This window comes from Euleptes europaea, chromosome 11, assembly GCF_029931775.1.
Source record: "Euleptes europaea isolate rEulEur1 chromosome 11, rEulEur1.hap1, whole genome shotgun sequence".
NCBI classification, from domain to species: domain Eukaryota; kingdom Metazoa; phylum Chordata; class Lepidosauria; order Squamata; family Sphaerodactylidae; genus Euleptes; species Euleptes europaea.
Genome location: NC_079322.1, coordinates 3,045,809 through 3,069,665, shown reverse-complemented (window position 1 = coordinate 3,069,665; position 23,857 = coordinate 3,045,809).

Genomic DNA, 23,857 nt, shown 5'->3' with positions numbered 1-23,857 from the left:
TGTTGGCTGCCACCAGCCCCCACCACCAGTGCAGTCACACCAGCAGGGGAAGCCCATGGTGGCATGGGGGGGGGGGGGGTGTTCCCAGGGGTGGAGCTGCCTTTAGGCAGAGTCCACATACCTTTCATCCTGGGAACTCCCCCTTGGTGAGGAAATATATACAATAAGGGGTAGAGTGGGGATCAAATATAGGACGAGGCGCTTGGACAGGGACACAGCCTGCAGAACATGGATCGACAGCCAACAGTCAGGAGACGGCGGGGCCATTGTGCCAGCCTTCCAGTTGGAAAGGACCAATGGGAAAGTTCCTTCTGGTTTCTGTGTCTTCTTTGCAATTGCATAAGTGCGGAAAGATGTCAGTCACAAAACCATGGCAACACCAATCAGGGGACACTCCGCCACCTGCCCCCAGACACTGGCTTTCTAGGGAAAGTTTCACTTTCATTTCCCAGGAGCCCAGCCTCCTTTCTATGGGATTCCCAATATTTGGAATGAGTCTGAATATTCTGAATATGGCATTATTTTAGGGTTGCCAGGTCCCTCTTCACCACCAGCGGGAGGTTTTTGGGGCAGAGCCTGAGGAGGGCGGGGTTTAGGGATGGGGAGGACTTCAATGCCATAGAGTCCAGTTGCCAAAGCGGCCATTTTCTCCAAGTGAACTGATCTCTATTGGCTGGACATCAGTTATAATAGCAAGAGATCTCCAGCTAGTACCTGGAGGTTGGCAACCCTACATTGTTTGGTGAAATCCAGCTGTTTCAAAATCCAAATTGTGCAGAGTTAATTACATGCTTAAGTCTCCCATTGAAAGAGAGGGACTTACAAGTCCTTTGCATGGGCCGTACCATGCCCCATAAGACCCCAGTACCCCTTCCTTACAGGGAAAATGACTTTATACTTCTGCTGTAGGATTTCCCAACACCTCAGGAAGTGAGGTGTATGAAAATATACGATGGATGTCTTCAGTCATCCAAGAGACTTCTACACTGTTAAAGCTGGATACTTTTTTTTCTGTTATAGGTTCACTCCTGGGACGTGTCATTTGATGACAGAAAAGGGAAGTGATGACTTTGTAACACCCACTTGAATCACACACTGAAAGCTTGTCATAAGACTTTTGAATGAATTCAGATAGCTATAAAAAGTGCCACTTCACTGGTTTGTTGAAACAGATTGCGCGATGCCCACTGCTGCCTGATTAAATTATTATGCACAACGATGCTAATGATCTTGTGCCCTTTCTCCCAGCTAAATCGGCCCAGGATATTGCTCGTTTTCCATATCTCCAAAAGAAATGCACTCAGTAGTTCAACTATGCAAAGATAATGAATTTGTATTCATCTCCATTTACTCATTCCCTTTGTAGATCATGTTTCAATCGAGAGGGTCTCACAGCATCTTAACAACAATTAAAGCAACATTAACTGAACACTCAAATCCACTATCAAGCCAACCACAGTCAAGTAGAAGAGGATAACATAAATCTAGCAGCAAAAAATAATAATCAAAAAATGAAACAAGCCTTCTAAGGGCTAATGGCATGGATCCACAGCAACTTTCTGTAACGACATAGTGATGTACCCCTTAAAGCAGGGGTCCCTAACCTTTATGAGCCTGCGGGTGCTTTTGGAATTCTGGTAAAGGGTGGTGGGTGCAACCTTAAAATTACTGCCACAGCAGGCAAAGCCATCCACAAAATGGAAGCAAAGCCAACCACAAAACGTCAGGGAGTGAGGTTATGCATAGCGCCAATAGTAACTCTTTGGCATTTCAGGCAGAAGATGTGTTTAACAGGATGCCTTTTAAAATGAACAGACTGTTATAAAATATTGTCTTCAATACACACAGCTTACCTTCAGTCACACAGTGAAGATCCTTGTGCTGTGGTGACAACAGCTGCCAAAGCAACATTTTTAAAAGTCTGCACAACCAATCAGATCTCCAATGACCGATCAGAAGCCCTGCTGGACAAAAGCCCTATCTGCCACTGCAAACTTTCTAAAAACACTTGGGTGTCTGGAAAGAGGTCAGTGGGCATCACAGCACCCAAAGGCACTGGGGAACCCTGCCTTAAAGTATGGATTTGGCTGAATAAAAATGACAAAAATCTCCACTGTGCCAAAGATAACTATGTTATTAATCCTTAGATAATATCTGGACCAAGGTTAGATCAAAATTAGCACCTGGAATCTCACCTCTACCATCAGTAATAAGATCAGGTGATTTTAGTCAAGTAGTGAAAGAGGGTAATTTTAAAATATGGGAAGATTAGGGGATTTCTGATTATAAATCTTTAATCCCTAATGTGCAAAAGGTTATTATTACTTTCAAAGAGATTTCAACCTTAAGTAATAATCAGATTCCTTTCATCCAGTATTTGCAGCCAAAAAGTTTTTTACAATCAAAGAATAAGAAAGTAAAAGACCAATTTTGTTGGAGGATAGTTGGAGACGAAATAGTTGGAGAAGAAATATATTTTCTAAGATATATCATCTTTTGTTAGAAGAAGACAGCAATCAGGAGAAAAAATTGTAAGGCTACGGAGTAGGGATTTGGAATCTGTAACTGAACCTGAGTTCTAGATATTAATGCTGAAAAATGGCTTAGATTCTTCTCTAAATCTCACTACTAATGAGTATATGATCAAAATGTTTTATCAGTGGCATCTAACACCTCATAAATTAGCTAAAATAATTAGTGGTTTAAAATGATTGTTAGATTTCTGTTTCTGACACCAACTTTATACATATGTAGTGAAGATGTAGTTGAGCCAAAAGACATTGGAAAATAATTTCTAGAGCTATTTCTTCTGGAATAGGTAAACAATTACCTTTCTTCCCTGTTTCTTTTCTTTTTTGTATAAGACTTATATTGGTTTTTTCAATGTGGGGTACAGAAATTGAAAAAGAGATATTAGGAAGGGGAAAAATAAGCAAGGTAAATCATAAGCAATGTAAAACAACCACCTGAAGCATTATTATTAGAACCTTTCTTCCCTGTTTCTTAATGAATTATGTAGATTTCCTTCCCAAAGATATGCAAGGATGTGTTTAAATGCTATTTCTGCAAAATTAGTCTTTGCTAGCATAACTCCAAATAAGGAGGAGTGGTTGGAGAAACCAAAGGAATCTGTACATTTGAATAAACTAACCTGTAAAAAACCTGTATACTAACATGATAAAAAGTTGGATAAGTTTGATAAAGGGAATGGTATTCTGACTAGGCTGGTGAATTAAACTTAATGCATCTGTATGATTTGTTTATAAAATTGAAGATGAATTTGAAAAAGTTTGTACTGATTTTTTTTTTTACTGAATAAAGTTTTATTTTAAAAGACTGATGCAAAATAAGAGCCACCACCAAAAAGGCACTGCTTCTGTAAGATGGAAGCCTTCATTGCCTCAAATTATGTTAGTCCCACAGTTCAGCCTCCCATTCAGTTCGAAGGGGCATAGGTATGAGAATTTCTCACTGAATTGCAACTGCAAAATACACCTTAAGGAGAGTATATTAAAACAGAAAAGCATTAATTTCTTAATGAGATTCCCTAAAACATGAAGATTCAGCTTATTTTTCCTTACAAACCTTGGAGTCTAAATGCAATGCAAAGTAAGATTATAAATCTCAAAACAGGTTATTACAGTTAGGTCAGTATTGATCACCAGTTATAAAATTGCTATATTACATGTTGTAAAACTTTTTCATATCCCAGGAAAATATTGCATTAAAACTCTAATAAATTGCAATAGTTTAATCACTTGGCAAATTATTTCACTCCTTCAATTCAAATTATCCCCTTTCTCTCTCTGCACTTTCATCATAAAAATTCAGATGGCTTTTAGGGGGCTTGATATGGGAATAGGATAATTTATGCTATTGCTCTTTCTATATAATTATTATATTTTTTCTTCCTTTTGTAAGTTCCATTTTTTTAATCTTTCATGGTATTTTAGGATATCACTTACTGTTCTGGCTCACCGTTGCCAGTTGGCAAATTAATAGAAGTACTTCATTTTCAGATAACATCGTATTTCATAACTTCCAACTTTATTACGCTTTTCTTGACTTAATTATAAATCATTTCAATACCCATTTAGAAAAATACGAGCCTCCCTAAGATTGCACTTCTGTTTCCAGACGAGTTTTATGGCACTGCATTCATTATTTTTAATTAAATATTTATCGAATTTTCCATGTGAGAGTGTAACAACAAACAAGCACCCAACGAACCGGGAGCTGTGCATGAGTAGAGAATTGCCGCATTAGTCAAAAGGTAGAAGTGATCAGATCGGTGAGTAGAATCAGGCAACTGCAATGGAGATCCCGGAAGGACTGAGAGACAGATAAGCTACAGGTCACTATGGACGGGGGACCTCTGGCTGCAGGCCCACATCCAGCCCCTAGGAGCTGTTCATGAGTCCCAGGCTCACCTGATTGCCTGCCACGGCAGCCAACCTCCTGCCCCAAGGGCTCTTATGACACCATAGAGTCCACCTTCCAAAGTGTCTGTTTGCAATAATGACAAAAAAAGAATAAAATGAAAGAAACTTTTATTTTTGCATTAGAGGCAGTTTACATGATGAATCTATTTCATTTTTATATTAATTATGATAATTTCTTAATACTCCATTTTTGTAATTATTGTAATTAATAATAAAATAAATGCACAAGTTCTAAAGAACACTCCAGTACCTGGGGTGCATATGGTATTAAATATTAAACTAGATTACTAATGTAAAGAAACATAATGATGTACACTTGATACAAGGTTTTAACCGTGAAGGAAATTTGGTCTGTTGTGATTTAACATTAAGGTTATATTGCCAAAGCCATTCTCGTGCATAGTTTTAAAATCCAAATCAGAACTCACCCCACAGTACTGCATTTTCTAGGTGAAATATGAATATTGGCTATCAAGGTAGCAGAAGTTTAGTTTGGGCAGAATATCACGCTTTTTAATTTTCAGGTTGAAAGTCCCAATTTGAGTAGAAGGTTCAGTCCCTGGCAGCATCTCCAGTTAAAGGGACCAGGCAGGTAGGTGATGTGAAAGACCACCGCCTGAGACACTAAAGAGCCGCTACCAGTCTGAGTAGACAATACTGACTTTGATGGACCGAGGGTCCGATTCAGAAGAAGGAAGCTTCATATATTCATATGTTCATATGTTAGACAGTAAATTTCTTATGAAAAAGGCTTACTGTAAATATTCACCGTTTTCATCCTGTTCAATGCTATTGTTTTCTCTCACTGCCTTAGGCTTACCAGGTCCCTCTTCTTCTTCGGCGGGAGGTTTTTAGAGTAGAGGTGGTGCGGGGTGGGGGGGGGGGTTGCGTGCGCCTGGAAGTGCTTCATCACTTCGGGTTTACATCCGGAAGTGCTGCATTGCAAAGGGCCGGTTTCCACTCAAACTCCCTGTTGCGATGCAGCACTTCCGGGTGTAAAATGCCTCACAAGGGGCCGTTTTACACTCAAACTGGTAATGAACCGGCCCTTTGCAAAATGCAGCACTCCCGGATGTGAACCTAGGGTTGCCAACTGCTGGGTTGTAGCAGGAGATCTCCTGCTAATTCAACTGATCTCCAGCCGATAGAGATCAGATCACCTGGAGAAAAATGGCTGCTTTGGCAATTGGACTCTATGGCATTAAAGTCCCTCCCCTCCCCAAGCCCCGCCCTCCTCAGGCTCTGCCCCAAAAATCTCCCGGCGGTTGTGAAGAGGGACCTGGCAACCCTATGTGAACCGGAAGTGACGTGTCACCGGTTGCACGGATTGCCCGCCGACCCTCACTTGGTCAGCGGGCAGCCAGGTAAATTGGCGGGGGTTTGCCTGCCACCACCTGGCACTTGGCAACCGTACACTGCCTCCACTTCTGTATTTCTTTCTTTCTTTCCTTCATTTATACCCCACCTTTCTCTACGGGGACACAAGGTGCCTGAAATCACTCTCTTCCACTTTATTCTCGTAACTATCCTATAGGTAAGTGAGGCTGAGTGTGTGTGACCCGCCCAAGGCCACCCAATGAGCTTCCATGGCGGAGTGGGGATTTGAACCTGGTTCACCCAGACTCTAATCTGATGCTTCCGCCACTACACCACTGCTGGCTCTCCACTCGCCTCCCCCCCTTTTTCTTTCTTTCTCCCTTTTTAATTAGATGGGTGATTACACCCAATCAGGGAGCCTGTAGTGAGTGGGAAAGCATCATACCACTAGGTGGCCAGTGTGTGATAATGTTTGCTAAAAAAAGGTAACCCCCCCCAAAAAAAAACACCATCAAAAAGGAGGTGTTTTTCAGCATTCCCCAAAGTAGGCGTGACTGTAGTACATTACTCAGACATCTGAGTCCAAGCTAGTTTTGGCTGTGATATAAGTGAGCGCAGACAGAGCCAAAGCAAGATCTGAGAGAGCAATCTTTGTCGGCATAATGTTACAGGAGGCCAAGCGACATTTCCATTTGTAACTCCTCAATCACCATCGCTCGCCTCCAGGGAGCAGCCCTGGCTGGCACAGGAGACAGAACAGAGATGGGAATCTTCGGAAACATCCCCCCACACACACACCGTGGAACACACAGCCATGCCAAGAACAGAGGCTTCCGCATTCATCTTTCCAAAATGTAAGCATTAGAACGTGCATATTCAGAGCGTTTCATTTTACGTACTGGAGACAGATCCCAAGGGCACCAGGATCTAGCGACCATTGTGTTGATTGCCAGCTCCATTTAAAACCAGCTGCTTCTTGCATTTGGTATTTCATAGTGAACAAATAAATTGTTATTTTTTTTCACACTGTTAACGTACTGTTTATCTAGAGAGACTGATCACAATTGCCGCAGATATTAATAGAGCTGAAACAGACATGATCCGGGAGATCCGGCAGTGCATCTGTTGTGTGTGTGGGGGGGGGGGGCTGGATACAGCCTTGGTTTAATCATATTTTGTCGATTTATGTAAGCATCCTTGTGGATCCTTCCTAGGGTTGCCCGGGTTACATCCCCAGTACCTTCAATCCAACATCTAGGGATTGCAGTCCTGGCGATCCAGGGAACTTTTAGGAGTGAGACACGGGCGGGGGAGCATTGTGGACATGGTGACTGGGGGAGATGTTGATATCACCCCCTGTGATATCACCCCCACATTTCCCTCAGCGTGGTGTAGTGGTTAAGAGTGGTGGACGCTAATCTGGAGAACCAGGTTTATTTCCCCACTCCTCCACATGAAGCCAGCTGGGTGACCTTGGGCAAATCACAGTTCTCTCTGAACTATCTCAGCCCCACCTACCTCACAGGGTGTCTGTTTTGGGGAGGGAAGGGTAGGTTGGTTTGAGACTCCTTTAAGGTAGAGAAAATCAGGGTATGAAAACCTTCTTCTTCTTAAGGAGGAGAATGTGAGAAATCTTCTCATCCTTAGCACCACCATGGTGTCTGGTCAGAGGAGGGGATTGCTGTGTTCACCTGTAGCACCACCATAGAACCAACCAAGCCAGCATGGGTCAGGTGACACAAGAGGTCAGTTGGCCTCCACCCAGTTCTTGAGAGATGCCAGTGCTGGGCCGAATCCTCAAACCGAGCCAGTCGTGCAGGCCCAGACTAGGCTTCCATCCCTAGTGCAGATCACCAGCTCTGATACCATGACCCACATGGGCAGATATTACCTAACTAGGTGGTAGCTGGAGATCCCCTGGGATCCAACCTCCAGGTGGTAGCTGGAGATCCCCTGGGATCACAACAGATCTCCAGGCAACAGAGATCTTGCCTTTCTCTGACTCTCCAGGTTTCATTTTTACAAGGCAGACAGCGCTTTCTTAATAAGGGAAGAAGAAGAAGTAGTAGAAGAAGAAGAGTTGGTTTTTATATGCCGACTTTCTCTGCCACTTAAGGGAGAATCAAACCGGATTACAGTCACCTTCCCTTCCCCTCCCCACAACAGATACCCTGTGAGGTAGGTGGGGCTGAGAGAGCTCTAACAGAGCTGTGACTTGCCCAATGCCACCCAGCTGGCTTTGTGTGTAGGAGTGGGGGAACAAATCCAGTTCACCAGATTAGCCTCCACCACTCATGTGGCAGAGTAGGGAATCAAACCGGGTTCTCCAGATTAGACTCCACCGCTCCAAACCACTGCTCTTAACCACTCCACCACCCTGGCAGAGAAATGATAGCTCCTTTCTTAAGGGAAGGAGGGAGTGAGGCGGTGTGGGCTCTCTTGATTGACTGCAAGCTGTAGCCACTAGGATTACATACAAGTGTGAGGCATTCCAGTCTTGAAGGATATGGGGTAGGACTTTGCCTTCCACTCTCCTCCCAAGGGCTGCCCTACTGGGCCAATTTTCCCTTTTCGGTCTGTGCTCCCGTTTTCCCAGCATCCGCTGCTCTCCAACCTTTATCCCTTGTCCAAACAAACCTACCTCGAGGTCCTCCTGCTGCTGCCTGCCTGCCCAAATGCCCTGCCTCCTTCGGCCACCAAATGCCTGCCTTGTCCAGCTGCCACTTCTTTGAGCTACTGTCCTTCAGGCTAAGGGACTACAGTGTCAGATCACATCACTGAATGCTGCTGTCTGTGTTAACTGCGTGTTTGGAATCTTTCCCATTAAGTCTCCCATAGACTTTAAAGTTATGCATGGGTTCCTTTCATTGACTCAGAATCCTGTGTGTCTGAAATTTGGAATTGTGGATGTTCTAGGGGAGTGCTAGAATCTCCCTGAGGTTTTTCCAGTTTGGATGGAAAATCATGAAGGTACAGACCCAAAGGGGGATCTTTTATCAAAACCAGTGAGAAATAATAACAAAACAGAATTATGAAAATGAAACAACAATGACGAAAGAAACAATAATTAAACAAAACCATGCAAAACAACACAATCAAGAAACAGTCTCTTTTGGAATAACAAAAATGAAAGAAAAAAAACTCCCATGCACAAAAATGGCATTCCTGATCTCATTCACTGGGGAGTGTTCTTGATCAGGGTCAGTCTAAGAAGACAGGATACCAGGAAGCCAAAGTATTGCAGGGAGACAAGGCCGATGCACAGGGAGGTTGGTGATGAATTGCTTGCACAACAGCCAATAGGGTTGCCAACATCCAAATATTAGCTGGAGATCTCCTGCTATTACAACTGATCTCCAGCTGATAGAGATCAGTTCACCTGGAGAAAATGGCCGCTTTGGCAATTGGGCTCTATGGCATTGAAGTCCCTCCCCAAACCCTGCCCTTCTCAGGCTCTTTCCCAAAAACCTCCCACCGAGGGCAAAGAGGGACCTGGCAACCCTAACAGCCAAGCCTACTTGATGACTTAAGCGGGCCTGGGGGGAACAAGCTGTTGCTTGTTATCCTGTCTCACCATTCCCTGGTGAAACTCATTAATCTTATCACTGTCAGCAGGGAGTACTCCTCATTGGGCCTGCAGGCTAGCACTCCTTTGCTCATGTAGTTGCGCCCTGAGTCTCCTGCGACTCTGCCCCAGCGGCTTTGGGGGCTCTCTGGTGGCACTGCCTGTGGCGGGACCTCTGACACAGATGAATTTCCTGTGCTGGGTGGCTGCAGACACGGGGAGGGCCTGTCTGCCTGCGGCTGCTCTGCCTACGGCTGCTCCTCTAAATACCTTAGTTTCAAGGTATTTGTCATCTCAGGAAGCCCCAGCAGGTTGACCCATGACAGTTCTGGAGGTGAACCACTTATGAAAATGGATGGCTTGAGATACCCTTCTTATGCACCTTGGAGACAATGGGAGAGCACCACCATTGGTAAGATTGGGTTTAGAAGTAGTATCCATGATCACGCTGGGCTAAAGGTTCAGGGGCCAACTGTTCATTGGTGGAATTTGGGCTGCTCCCTGATTGGTGCAAATTTAGATTCCAAGAAGTCAAGATCTGGGTTGTCATAGGACAGTTTGAACTTGCTATAGTAATAGATAATACCTGAAGATGTACCAGAGTGATGTAATGGAAACAGGAGATGGGTCTAGTTGCAGCGTGTTATATAGGATAGGTGGAAGGCATGAAATACCTGCCAACAATGGACAGGGATGGGCATATGGCCCTTCCTGGGCTTACAGTTGAATCACCAGGGAAGTTTGTATTGTGAGGGTGATTCTAGGAGCTTTACCCTTAAATCTTGGGTCATTGCTTATGGTCATGGGAGTTCTAGAGAATCCAACAAAGAGCCTTGAATAATGTTCTCCTGGAGCATTGAGGCAGCCAGACCACTTCCTCTTGAAAGAGCTTAAGGAAATGTTTGCCTTAATTATGGGATACCCTGCCAGAATATCAAACTGTTTTATGTATGTATGTATGTATGTATGTATGTATGTATGTATGTATGTATGTATGTATGTATGTATGTATGTATTACTTCATTTATACCCCGTCTTTCATAGATTCATAGAGTTGGAAGGGGCCAGACAAGCCATCTAGTCCAACCCCCTGCTCAATGCAGGATCAGCTTAGAGCATCCTTGACAACTGCTGGTCCAGCCTCTGCTTAAAGACTGCCAGCGAGGGGGAGCTCACCACCTCCCTAGGGAGCTGATTCCATTGTTGAACAACTCTTACTGTAAAAAGAATTGTCTTAATCTCCAGGTAGTACCTTTCTTCCTGCAACTTAAACCCATTATTGCGAGTCCTATCCTCTACTACCAACAGGAACAGCACCCTGCCCTCCTCTAAGTGGCAGCCCTTCAAATACTGTCCCCCCTCAACCTCCTCTTCTCCAGACTAAACATTCCCAACTCCCTCAGCCTTTCCTCGTAGGGCTTGGTCTCCAGGCCCCTGGTCATCCTCGTCGCTCTCCTCTGCACCCGCTCGATTCTGTCCACATCCTTTTTGAAGTGAGGCCTCCAGAACCGCACACAGGACTCCAGGTGCGGCCTGACCAATGCAGTGGAACTATGACATCTTGTGATTTGGATGTTATGCCTCTGTTGATGCACCCCAAGATTGCATTAGCTTTTTTTGTAGCTGCATCACACTGGCTGCTCATATTTAACTTATGGACCACCCATACCCCAAGATCCTGTTCACACACCCTGCTGCTCAGAGGTGTATCCCCCATACAGTATGCTTGTGCCTCATTTCTGTTACCCAGATGTAGAACTCGGCATTTATCCTTGTTGAATTGCATCCTGTTCACATCCGCCCACTTTTCCAGTGTGTTCAGATCTCGTTGTATTCTATCTCTTTCTTCCAGTGTGTTGGCTGCTCCTCAATTTTATCTTCACAACAACCCTATGATGTTGTTCTCCCCCTTTGGGAAGCCAAAGTGGCTTCCTTGGTATTCCTTTCTTCCATTTTATCTTCATAATAATGACCTTGTGAGGTAGGTAGGTAGGTCGGTCGGTCGGTCGGTCGGTCAAGCTGAGAGTGTGTGACTGGCCCAAGGTCACCCATCGAGCTTCCATGGAAGAATGAGGATTCAAACCTGGTTCTCCCAGATCCTAGTCTGACACTCTTATCATTAAACTAACCTGGCTCTCAAAAAATACCCACACAAACACACAAATGCACAAACACAACAACAACAAAAACACAAAACAGGAAACTAGATGAATTTCATCCACACCTCTGACTTCTGAAAATCAGCAGAACTCTTTTGGGAGTTCGAATGGTAAAGCAGCCTGTCGTGATGCGGCACTTCCGGGTGTAAACCAGAAGTGACATAATCTGGCTTCTGAGCCGGCCGATGGATTGCTGGGCAATCAGGGATAGCGCGGATCCAAGCAATCTGGAAACCCTAAAAAGCAAAGATATCCTGTTTTAAACCTGGATTGTCCTCACACTCCCCGTTGCTACAGCGATGCCTGGCGAGAGTGAAGGTGATGAATATGGCCGAATGCTGGTTTCATGAAGTAAACTACGTTTTCATGGCAGCCTCCAAACTGATGCTTCATTAGCATTGTATAGCAGCTTAAACAGCAACCAAAGCATAGAAGACAGCCAATGTAGCGTAGTGGACAGAGACACAGGTTCAAATCCCTGCTCTGCCATGGAAGCTGGCTAGGTGGACTTGGGCCAGTCACACTGGCTCAGCCTAGTGTACCTCACAGGGTTGTTGCGAGGATAAAATTGAGATGAGAAGAATGATGTAAGCTGCTTTGGGACCCCGCTGGGGGGAAAAGTGGGGTACAAAAGAAGCAAATGATAATTATAATAAACCCAGTGAACCAGCCACCCACAGCTATGGATGAACCTAACATTTCTGATGCCCGCCTGGCATTTCAAAATCAGGGGCAGGGAGGGTGGGGCCTTCCAATACCCTGGCAGGCCACCATGGACGATTGGTCAACTATTAGCGTTGCCAGTTCCGGATTGGGAAATACCCGGAGATTTTGGGGATGGAGCCTGAAGAGGATGGGGTTTGGGGAGGGGATGGACTTAAATGAGAAATAAAGTCATAGAGTCCCACCATTCAAAACAGCCATTTTCTACAGGGGAACTGATCTCTGTCGCCTGGAGATCAGTTGTAATCCCAGGAGATCTCCAGCCACCACCTGGAGGCTGGCAACCCTGTCAACAGTGCACGGCCTCAAGTTATGCAAGCCTGCTATAATATGGAAGGAGGTGTTTTAGTTTACCATTTCCATATCTTTGTTCTTTTTTTATCCTCCCCACTTTTAAAAGCAGCCATAAATGTCAAAGATAAAGAAAAATTACTGTCACCGAAAAACCGCATCAAGCGATCATTTTTTGCATATTTGACGGAGGAACATTTACTTGGTTGAAAAAAGGAAAGGAAAGGAAAAGAATGAATAGCAGCAAGACTGAATTAAGCAGGCGCCGTTTGTTCTGTAATCATACCTATTCATTTTGTTTAAAACCTCATATTTTTCTGAACACACCAGGGCAACGTTTTTATGAAAGAAAAACACATAATATCCTCAAGTTTAATGCTTTCTGGCAGTAACTGGGGCTGGTGGCAACATACATTATGGGGATGTGTCACTTTGTTTACCATATGGAGAAGGGGAAAGCAGGTGAAATGGATCAAACCAGGAGACTCACTGGGCAAATCCCGCCTTAAATGGCCTTTCCAGAGATCCCAAATTGGCTCCTGCTGATTGATTTCTAACTCCTTTAATGTGGCCGTTGGTGCGCCCAAGATGTGCCTGTCTCAGGAAGTCCAAGAAGCATCTTTTTCTAAAAATAAGGATCCGCATACAGCAGCAAAGGGATTTCACTCTCCGCTTAACATTCAGTGCGTAAAACTAGAATATGCCATAGCAACGATTTTCAATATTTTTATGTTCATATTTATTTATTTAAAGTATTTCTCTGCTGCCTTTCCACCCAAATAGGGTCTCCAAGGTGGCAAACATCAAAATATTAAAACATTTCAATGTTAAAAAATTAATATAAAGTGTATAGACAATAATTCAACAAAAACATGTACACTCAAAGTGGTGGAAATGTTGCAGATGGGGCCCAGGGCACATCTGGGCGGTGGTCCTTTATGCCCCTTCTCCATGAGGGGGCAGGATGGTAGAGGGAATCTGCCAGACCCAGGATGGCTGGCTGTCAGGATCAGGCGTTTAACCCCTAGCATCCCTTAAAAGTAAATTCATCCAGGCAGGTGGTCCTGAAGCAATAATACTTTATTAGGAGCAAAAAGGTAAATTGAAAGAACTGACTGTCTACAGAACGAAGAAGGCTGCTAGTTACAGGGGCAGAATACATGGTTAAAAGCACTCTAGCCAGAGAAAGCAAAACAAAGTAAAACAGTCCCGAGATAACAGTTCCCAGGGCAAGGTAGACAATACAACAGCTGTAGATTGCCAGCTGAGTGAATAACAGGATAACAGGATGAGAAACTATACACAGAGTTTGTGAACCAAGAACTTGACCTGAAGCCAGAGCCTGGCCTGGTCCTGCCAAGAGCCCCACTTCAGGTGACTTTAGTCAGAACCTGACACTGGCACGACCTGCCAGGTTGAATCCTCTGGACTAGGGGTGTCAAACAAGCAGCCGGGGGCCGGATCTGGCCCCTTGAGAGCTCTTATCCAGCCCACGAGCCAGCCGAAACAGTCAACCCCCCTGTCCCAATCTGGGCTGGCGAGTCTGCAGCAGCCAGCCACCCCCCCTCCCAATCACACACAAATGCACACACTCTTGCTCTGGGCTGGCGAGGCCTGGCCCAGCCCGACCAGGTGGTCTTCGTGTCGTGTCTGGCCCTTGTAACAAATGAGTTAAACATCCTTGCTCTGGACAGTCATAGAACCTTTTCTACACAGAACTGTCTGCCAAGGAACCATTGTGTTTCTGCTACAATAACGTTTTGGGTTGCAGAATATTGTGGGGTATCGTCTATGCCCTGACCTGGATGGCCCAGGCTAGCCTGCTCTCGTCAGATCTCGGAAGCTAAGCAGGGTCAGCCCTGGTTAGTATTTGGATGGGAGACCAGCGAGGAAGTCCAGGGTTGCTGTGCAGAGGAAGACACTGGCAAGCCACCTCTGTTAGTCTCTTGCCATGAAAACCCCAAAAAAGGGGTCGCCATAAGTCGGCTGCGACTTGACGGCACTTTACACACACACATCATCTATGATTCCTGTTGCCTAGGGTTGCCAACCTCCAGGTACTAGCTGAAGATCTGCTACTACAATTGATCTCCAGCCGATAGAGATCAGTTCCCCTGGAGAAAATGGCCACTTTGGCAATTGGACTCCACGGCATTGAAGTCCCTCCCCTCCCCAAACCCTCCCCTCCTCAGGCTCTGCCCCAAAAACCTCCCGCTGGTAGCAAAGAGGGACCTGGCAACCCTAATGTTACCTCAGGGGTGGATTGGCCATGAAGGCCACTGGGGAAAGTCCTGGAGGGCTGTTGGCTTATGAGGGCAGCCACCCACCAGATTCTCCTCCCTGGGACACCCTCTCCCCAAGGGACATCCTGCTATAGGGCCACCCTCCCGAGGCCACCCCTCTCAAGGCAGGTATGAGCCACTGAAACCCAGCGGCCCCCACAGTGAGCAGAGCTAGCAGGACCAGCCACCACTGCCACCAGCAGGGCAAGCATAGGGCTGCCAGCCCTGGGTTGGGAAATTCCTGGAGATTTGGGAGTGGAGCTTGAGGAAGTCAGGATTTGGGAATGGAGGAACCTCAGGGAAGTGCATTGCCATACAATCCACCCTCCAAAGCAGCCATTTTCTCCAGGGGAACTGAGCTCTGTCATCTGGAGATCAATTGTAACTCCAGCAGATCTGAAGGCCTCACCTAGAGGTTGGCATGGCAACCCTAAGCATAGGATTGCCAGGTCCGGATTGGGAAATACCTGGAGATTTTGTGGGTGGAGCCTGAGGAGGGTGGGGTTTGGAGAGAGGAGGGACTTCAGTGCTACTGTCCAAGCTCTACTGTCCAATCAGTTGTAATAGCAGGAGATCTCCAGCCACCACATGGAGGTTGGCAACCCTACCTAAGCAGGAGCAGCCGCTTACCACTGTCAGCTGGTGGGCGCCAGCAGACGCTGCCTCTGTGAGCCACCCAAGAACTGGCATCCCCTTTCTCATAGGAGACAGACAGACACAAGCTAAGCTACCACACATCTCTTCTTCTACCTTCCTTTCTCCCTGGAGCCCAGGACAAGCTAGGGAGTGGAGCCTCTTTCCAGGGCCGGTTCAACCTCCCAGTCTGCCCCTGGCTTGTCCTCTCCTGAAAGACAACATTGGGCCGAATCCAAGGCCCCAGTAGAGGCCAGCAGGATGAAGGAAGGCTAATGAGCCTGCACATCTGGGATGGAGACCAGTGGTCAAAGGCCAGAGAGTTGCTAGTCAGGCTGTGTTCATCGAAGGTGTCCAGATATTCCATATGCTCACAAATCATAAGGGCAATGCAAGAACTCAATAAGCCTAAGTGTGTGGGTCCAGCCTACCTGTTAGAGCTTTCGTATTTAAAACACATAATAGAAAATGTTTGTCCATTTTACAGATGCGAAACACTGAGGCCGCATGAAAGACTATCATAGCAGAAAAAGCAAAACATGTGAAGAAGGAGACGAAGAAGAACAAGAACAAGAGTTGGTTTTTATATGCTGACTTTCTCTATCACTTAAGGAAGAATCATCAAACCGGCTTACAATCACCTTCCCTTCCTCTACCCACAACAGACACCCTGTGAGGTAGCTGGGGCTGAGACTAGCCCAAGGTCACCCAGCTGGCTTCATGTGTAGGAGTGGGGAAGCAAATCCAGTTCACCAGATCAGCCTCCACTGCTCATGTGGAGGAGTGGGGAATCAAACCCGGTTCTCCAGGTCAGAGTCCTCCGCTCCAAACCACCGCTCTTAAGCACTACACCACGCTGGCTCATAACACTCAAAGCTATGAGGCTGCTTAGCTGCAGATCACAAGTCATCCCAAAATGCAATATGGGGTTAAGTAACTCAACATCTAGCAAACGTTACTCCCTTTCATACCCACTGCTGTCTTTCTCTCGTATCTGACCACTTTTCATATGACTCTGACTAGGGTTGCCAGCTCAAGATTGCAAAATACCTGGAGAATTTGGGAGTGGAGCCAGCTGGGTGACCTTGGGCTACTCACAAGTCTCTCAGCCCCACCTACCTCACAGGGTGTCTGTTATGGGGAGGGGAAGGGAAGGTTTGATTCTTTCTTAAGTGGTAGAGAAAGTCGGCATATAAAAACCAACTCTTCTTCTTCTTCTCCCCTCCCCAAACCGCGCCCTCCTCGGGCTCTGCCCCCAAAACCTCCAGCCAGTGGCCAAGAGAGACCTGGCAACCCTAAGCAGCTCCCCCAGCCCCCATGGGGAGCCATGCTGGGGGGTTCCTGACTGCGGGGGCCCCATAATTGCAAAGCCTACTGCTGTGTTGGAAGCACCCCTAGGTTCCGCTTTTTCCCAATGTGTCTGGCCAAGTACTATCCTCCCTTAGGATTGCCAACCTTCAGATGGAGCCTGGAGATCTCCCAGAATGACAACTGACATCCAGACAACAGAGATCAGTTCAGCTGAACTAAATGGCTGCTCTGGGTGGGGAAATACCTGACGATTGGGGGGGGGGGCTGGAAGGTGGACCCTATAATATTCTACCCCAGTGAGGTCCTCTCCCTCCACAAACCTCGCTCTCCCCAGGCTCCACCTCCAAAATCTCCAGGAATTTCCCAACCCTAAGTTGGCAACCCTACCCTCACACATGAACACACCCTTTATATGCCAGCGTACCAACATCTTCATAGGTAGACATTGTACTTTGTGGAGGGCACTAGGGCTGAAGATGGCAAACCCCGAACTTAGGCCAGAGTAGTCATAACAGTCCAGACTTTAAGCAAACAGGATTAGTAGTCGGGTTGCCAGGTCCCTCTTTGCCACCAGTGGGAGGTTTCTGAGGCAGAGCCAGAGGAGGGCGGGCTTTGGGGAGGGGAGAGACTTCAACGCCGTAGAGTCCAATTGCCAAAATAGCCATTTTCTGCAGGTGAACTGATCTCTATTGGCTGGAGATCAATTGTAATAGCAGGAGATCTCCAGCTAGTACCTGGAGGTTGGCAACCCTAATTAGTAGCAAGGATTCATTCCTTACGTATTTTTGATCTGATAGACAGGTCATTAAAAAGGGGGGTGGGGAGGAGAGAGAACAGAAAACAGAAACAGCAAGTTTCTAGATATTCAAAAGAAAACCCCCCAGTGACAGTATTATTATTTTTCTTGCCTTTTCTGTTTTTGCCTTTGTTAAAAAGCATGCCTGCGAGGTGCAGCTTGGTGCACAGCATTCTTTCCCCATGCTGTTTTCTCCTCTGTTCCCTGGCCCAGCAGGAGAAGTCCCCACGCCTCCCCCTCTCCCTTCCCTTCCTACGAAAAGCAGAAAGAAAGAGGGGAAAGGAGAGAGCAGCAGCAGGTGCGACTAGACGCACCGGAGGTGGGATCCGCTGTACAAGAGTGGGATTTCTGCAAGTGCAGCCTTTCTCACACCTTCATCATTATGGCTGAATCTTGGCTCTCCTTCGAGGAGCTCAGCGCAACGGCACGAGTGTTTCCTTGCCGTTCAGACCAAGGCCATTATCTTGTGGCCACCCCTGTATAAAAAAAAGAGGGGATGGAATCCAGGGACGACTGCACTCTTGAGTCCTGGGAATAGTTGGGGTTGAGGGGAAGGCAATTTAAAGCCTGGGGAGAGGAGGGAGCTCAGCAGAGGACAATGTCATGGAGTCTGTGATGTATGTAAGACTCAGGGTGAGCTTGCCATGTCCCTCCAGGCTCCTTCGCACTTACTTCTCATTGGACCATGAACTCTAGCCACCCAATCACGGACTTGGGGGCTTGGCTCCGGGTGGTTGGGATTGGCATATAAGCAGGTTGTTGAGCATTGGTAGTTCTGTTCAGTTCTAGGTTGTCAATAAAGCGGTTGTTGTTGGAACTCGGTCTCTGGTCTCGTGTAACACCCACGCGGACATAATAGAGTCCATCCTCCGAAGCAGCCATTTTGTCCAGGGGAACTGATCTCTATTGTCGTAATTAGACTGCTGTCAGTGGTGGTCAGAATTGTCAATCTCCAGGTGGTGGCTGCAGATCTCCCACTTGAATGAATGAATAGTTTTATTTGCATATAGCCTTAGGCCATTACAAACATGTCAACAATATCACAAATGCATAATAAAAGGAAAATACTAGGTTTAAAAAAATGCTGGATTGATAATAAGTATGCATAATAAAACTATGGTAAATTGATGCACACACAACAATAATAGCTAAAAATTGCAGCGGTGTCCCAATCGGCCAATGGGACCTTGTGGCAACCATTAAATCAACCCGAAGGATCAGCTCTCTTAGCAACCATGTTGGACCTTATTTTCTTTGCTGCCAGAGCATACAGGGAGGTCCTATAAGAAACAAACCCATTAGAGTCTTTTAACAAAAATACTAATTTCTCAGCACTAGGACAAGTGTTAAATCTTCCACTTAGATAGGGAGTAATATGGCAAGAATTAACTTGATCTCGGTCCCCAGAAACACACCAATACCCTTAGGAATCGGTTCTTGCTCTGTTATGGCTGCTCTTCCCAGTCTCAATCTCCTCCTGATTTCTTGGTTGCAGTGCCCCTTTTGGTCTATTATGGAGCCAAGGATCAGAAAATCTTGAACAATTTCAATGTCTTCATTGTCAGCCTTAAAGTTGTGGCCTACTAGAGTGTAAGTAGGAGTTGTGGGAATTCATGTGGCTTTGCTGATTCAGTTTTACTAGATCAGCAAGTAAAGTTCCCATGTCCCCCCTGGCCACCGGCTGGGGGTGGGGGTAGGGTTTCCAGATCTGGGTTGGGAAACTCCTGGAGATTTGGGGATGGCGCCTGGGGAGGACAGAGACCTTAGTGGGGTACAATGTCATAGAGTCCACCCTCCAAAGCAGCCATTTTCTCCAGGGGATTTGATCTCTGTTGTAAGGGTTGCAGGAGTGGTAAGCTGCAGTACTGCAGTCCAAGCTCTGCTCACGATCTCGACGGAAGTTGGTTTCAGGTAGCCGGCTCAAGGTTGACTCAGCCTTCCATCCTTCCAAGGTCGGTAAAATGAGTACCCAGCTTGCTGTGGGTAAAGAGAAGATGACTGGGGAAGGCACTGGCAAACCACCCCATGAACACAGTCTGCCTAGGAAACGTCGGGATGTGACGTCACCCCACGGGTCAGGAATGACCCGGTGCTTGCACAGGGGACCTTTACCTTAGTAAGGGTTGCCAGGTCCCTCTTCGCTACCGGTGGGAGGTTATTGGGGCAGAGCCTGAGGAGGGTGAGATTTGGGGAGGGGAGGGACTTCAATGCCATAAGTCCAATTGCTGCAGCAGCAATTTTCTCCAGGTGAACTGATCTGAGGTGATATGGTAACCATCTTCAAGTACTTGAAAAGCTGTCATATAGAGGATGGTGCCGAGTTGTTTTCTGTACCCCTAGAAGGTCAGACCAGAACCAACGGGTTGAAATTAAATCAAAAGAGTTTCCGTCTAGACATTAGGAAGAATTTTCTAACTGTTAGAGTGGTTCCTCAGTGGAACAGGCTTCCTTGGGAGGTGGTGAGCTCTCCTAGTCTGGAGGTTTTTAAGAAGAGGTTAGATGGCCATCTGTCAGCAATGCTGATTCTATGACCTTAAGCAGATGATGAGAGGGAGGGCACCTTGGCCATCTTCTGGGTATGGAGTAGGGGTCACTGGGGGTGTGGGGGGGAGATAGTTGTGAATTTCCTGCATTGTGAGGGGGTTGGACTAGATGACCCTGGTGGTCCCTTCCAACTCCATGATTCTGTGATTCTATGATCTCTATCAGCTGGAGATCAGTTGTAATAGCACAAAATCTCCAACTAGCACCTGGAGGCTGCCATCCATAACAGGCACCCTGAAGTACCTATGGATTAGACTTGGCAGTTACCCAGAGGGGATGGGAGATCTCCCACCCCCAGCTCCCGGTTTCCCACCGCCATTCAAGCAGCTGGGGGGAGAAAAATTAGGTTTAAAAATCGCCATCAGAGCAATGGTGTCATGTCACTTATAAAGGTAAATGTCTCTCTAGAAATCACCAGAAACTCTATGGTTTTCTCCAGAAGTGATGTAATGCTGTTGCTCTGACAACTCCCCCTCCCCCACTGCTTCTTGTGTCTCTTTTTGCCAGCTCCTCCCAGCCACTACGCCATGCTGGCTCTCTGGCTTTTTCAGGATCATGGCTGATGGGCATATTGTGGTCGCACTTTAGCCATTTGGATCTGGCCAATTTCTGGCAGCACAGCTTTCATGCGACACTCAGGCCAACGGCAATGTTGATTGCATCGTATCGACAGAGGATATATCAATTCTTTCTATCAAAGTAGAGAACACACCCTCTACACTTTGTCCTCCATGAAAAAAATTTTTTTACTGTTATTCGTTAGGATTTTATTTCTTATGAGAAATAATTTACAACAACAGACATATGGACAAAGCCTGTCTATGGCAAACTTATTATGGACAGAGCTCCTGAAAAAGGACAGAGCCCTCCTCAGGCTCCACCCCCCAAAATCTCCCACCGGTGGCGAAAAGGGACCTGGCAGTCCTACTCACAACGTAGACCTCGGCACATTTATACAACAGGGATTCAGTTGCTGTTGATTGTAGCTTTGGGGTGGGGGGTGGGGAAAAATAATTGTGATTTATTTATTTATACCCCATTTTTCTTCGGTTGGAAAGTATGTTATTGTACATTGTTCTGAAACAGCTTCAGTTGCCAGTCACTTTATAGTTAGGCTAGTGAACCCAAAAGTTCTCATTTCCTATTTTGGCCTTAAGCATTTTGTTTGAACTCTGGATGAAGAAGCTGGAGTGAGCCTTTGATGGACGACATCAATTCCTGTCCAAATCCCATGTGGTGCCACATGGCATGCGGCGATGGCTGTTTCATTCTGTTTCTAATCCTTTTTTATAAAAAGCCCTGCCTGATAGTCCCAGACTTTGGTTTGCAGTGAGAAGCACTACAGAATGCAGGAAGAAGGTCAAAGAGCTCTTGCTGAACATTGTAAAGCTCTTTATAGAGACTTGCAAAGGCCAAAGTAATTTTGTTGGCTATTTTGTTTCGAACTGTAAAAAAGAAAAGCTGTTGGTGCTTGCCATGGACGCGTTGTCTCTATCTGCCAGCGGTGCGTGGCCGCCTCCAGTACAAATGTTCCCATTAATTGTGGTGCATGAATGGAAGCACCAAAATTAAAGTGACAGACACTTTCCACCATTCACATTTATAGCAGGCCAAAAAGACATTGTAGCTGTAGTTAATTTATTCAAATATGTATATCCTGACTTTCCAACCAACCATGAAGACAGTTGCGGAAGGTAGCTGTGTTGGTCTGCAGTCGAAGAGCTAGATTTGAGTCCAGTAGCACCTTAGAGACCACCAGAATATTGGAGGGGGGTATAAGCTTTGACTCTCACAAGCTTATTCCCTCCCCCAAATATTGCTGGTCCCTAAGGTGCTACTGGACTCAAATCCAACCATCCATGGTAGCTCAAAGCTTCTTACAAAACAGGGCTAATCGAGCACTCTCCAGAACAGGGGTGTAGAACCCATTTGTTACGAGGACCGGATATGATATAAATGTCACTTGGTCAGGCGGGGCCATGTGTACCCTATGTACCACCAACCCAGATCAGGAGCGGAGGTGTGGGGGCGGTGGCTGCCTTGGCTGGCTCACTGGCTGGATAAGAGCTCTCAAGGGGCTGGATCCGTCCTGCAGGCCGTAGGTTTGACACCTATGCTCCAGAACAATTAAAACATAGTTATAAAATCATTGGCAGCTCTTTCTTCAATCTTAAAATGCTTGCAAAAACTGGATTTTGGAAGTACTACAATAAGAGCACGTAGAGTATGCTCACCTCTATACCTAGGTCTAAACTTGCCACAATCTCTCCCGATGTGTTTTGATTTTCTGACAATCCCATGATAAAGATGATTATTTATGTTGGCTAGACTAAATGCCAGGAGCCCCGTGGCGCAGAGTGTTAAGCTGAGTACTGCAGTCCAAAGCTCTGCTCACGACCTGAGTTTGATCCCAACGGAAGTTGGTTTCAGGTAGCCGGCTCAAGGTTGACTCAGCCTTCCATCCTTACGAGGTCGGTAAAATGAGTACCCAGCTTGCTGGGGGTAAAGGGAAGATGACTGGGGAAGGCACTGGCAAACCACCCCGTAAACAAAGTCTGCCTTGGAAACGTCAGGATGTGACGTCACCCCATGGGTCAGGAATGACCCGGTGCTTGCACAGGGGACCTTTACCTTACCTAGACTAAATGCCATTCCATCAGGGGAGTTAACGGGTTGTCTAAATAGGGCATCGTATTGTGAGATAGTACACCAATGTGGTCCTGGCCAAATAGACACTCTTCAGCATTCCTTGTTTAGCTGCAACCTGCTCAACGAAGCCAGAGACAGATGGATAAAGCCTTTTATCTGGAAATCTGTTTGTGAATTGGAAAATGTGAGGGTTCTTTTAGCAGGGGTGGATTTTAATATTACATTGGCAGTTGTCAAGTTTTTATCTCGCTCAATCAAGATAAAAAAACTAATTCTCTTATTGTTTATCTAGAACTCTCTCTCCCCCTCTCTGCTTGTGTGTGTGTGTGTGTGTGTGTGTGTGTGTATATAGTGTGTGTGTGTGTGTGTGTGTGTGTGTGTGTGTGTTAAGTGCCGTCAAGTCGCTTCCAACTCATGGCGACCCTATGAATGAAAGTCCTCCACAATGTCCTATCTTTGACAGCCTTGCTCAGATCTTGCAAATTGAAGGCTGTGGCTTCCTTTATTGAGTCAATCCATCTCTTGTTGGGTCTCCCTCTTTTCCTGCTGCCCTCAACTTTTCCTAGCATGACTGTCTTTTCCAGTGACTCTTGTCGTCTCATGACGTGACCAAAATGTGATAGCCTCAGTTTAGTCGTTTTAGCTTCTAGGGTCAGTTCAGGCTTGATTTGATCTATAACCCATTGATTTGTTTTTTTGGCAGTCCACGGAATCCATAACACTCCCCTCCAACACCACATTTCAAAGGAATCTATTTTCTTCCTATCAGCTTTCTTCACTGTCCAGCTTTCACACCCATACATAGTAATAGGGAATACGATGGCATGAATTAATCTAGTCTTGGTGGCCAGTGACAAATCCTTACACTTCAAAATCTTTTCTAGCTCCTTCATGGCTGCCCTTCCCAGTCTCAATCTCCTTCTAATTTCTTGGCTGCAGTCTCCCTTTTGGTTGATGGTGGAGCCAAGGAATAGAAAGTCGTGAACAATTTCAATTTCCTCATTGTCAACCTTAAAGTTGTGTAATTCTCCTGTAGTCATTACTTTTGTTTTCTTGATGTTCAGCTGCAGTCCTTCTTTGGCACTTTCTCTTTTAACTTTCAGCAGTAGTTGTTTCCAATCTTCACTATTTTCTGCCAATAATGT